Source organism: Trichechus manatus, unplaced genomic scaffold (assembly GCF_000243295.1).
Source record: "Trichechus manatus latirostris isolate Lorelei unplaced genomic scaffold, TriManLat1.0 scaffold00261, whole genome shotgun sequence".
NCBI classification, from domain to species: domain Eukaryota; kingdom Metazoa; phylum Chordata; class Mammalia; order Sirenia; family Trichechidae; genus Trichechus; species Trichechus manatus.
This window is the reverse complement of record NW_004444197.1, coordinates 16,279-17,521: the sequence shown is the minus strand read 5'-3', so window position 1 is coordinate 17,521 and position 1,243 is coordinate 16,279. Positions and strand designations below refer to the sequence as shown.

At 40.9% G+C, this 1,243-nt stretch overlaps 1 pseudogene; it reads right to left on the bottom strand.

Moving 5' to 3' along the window:
* Positions 1-407: 407 nt before the first annotated feature.
* The window catches only part of LOC101361486 (HLA class II histocompatibility antigen, DP beta 1 chain-like), a 5,209-nt pseudogene continuing 4,373 nt past the window's right edge, over positions 408-1,243 (bottom strand).

Here is a 1,243-nt window from a genome sequence, read left to right as displayed (position 1 = left end):
GAGGAATAAATTTGGAAAGGAGTTCCAAGTTCTGGAGCTCAGGGTGGTGACTTCATCAAGAGGACAAACACTGACTTCTGGTAGCTGCCTCTCAAAATAACTCAGGATAGGTTAAAAGGCTGAGGGAAGAGAACTGTTCTCATGTCCAGGGTCATTCTGGAAGGTGTCTGAGTTCATTAGATTTTCTGACAAGGGGGGAGAACTGTGAATCCTCAGGATCCCCTGACCAGGGACAAGCCAGTCTCCTGCCCCCAGCTCAGAACCACAGTCAGGGGCTTGTATAGGAGAAAGATGGGGTAGGTATGACCCCAGTGTATAGACACGTAAGATAACACGAGGGTACCACAGAATGAGAGAGTGCCCTGTTCTTTAGAATGTGGGATTTAGAGGGGTCATCAAGGAGTAACTCACTCTACGGTGACAGGGCTGTCCAGGCTGGGGATCTCTGCATGGCAGATGCAGATGCTGCCTGATGAAGGGTCATTTCCAGCTTCACCAGGATCTGGAACGTCCAGTCTCCACTGCAGTTCAGTTCTGTGGACGCAACCCCAGCTGCTTCCTCCTGTCCATTCAAGGAACCACTGGACTTGAATGCTGCCTGGATAGAAATCTGTGATGTGGCAGACAAGCAGATTGTGGTGCTACAGGGGTCCTTTCTTAGAGGGGGTGATGTTCACTTTAGGTTTGACTAGAAGCAGGGAAGAAAAAAGGTAATGGCATTGGAGATTATTATTTCTCAGACATTTTTATCATGGAATTGATTTCTAGATATTTAGAATGAAAATGACATAATTAAGCTAGTGGCTGAGGGTGGTATTGAAAAGATAGAAGTACACCTTCAAATGGAGTATGTATGACTGTGAATTACATAATAAAGATTTAGAAGAACAGGAGAGAGACAATGTCAGCACTCTGTGGCAGACTTGGCTTAAATTTTAACTATAAATCATTAACTAATAGTCTCTGGCTAAGAATGTTTAACCATCTGTGAAACTACCTATCTTTTCAATGCTCTATCTTGTTGAAAAAGATGAAAAATCCACTCAAATAATTGGTTGAAATTAAGATATGCTTGGACGATGACATTCTTTTGGACTATCAATCTAATAACTTTATTTTAAAGAAAAATAGAAAGAATGAAGTAAGTTTGATATGACTTTTTTTTAAAATAACCTATGTATTTTGTGGTCTCCCTTAAAAAAAATTTTCCTGTATTTACAGTAATATCCCAAAACTCAATATT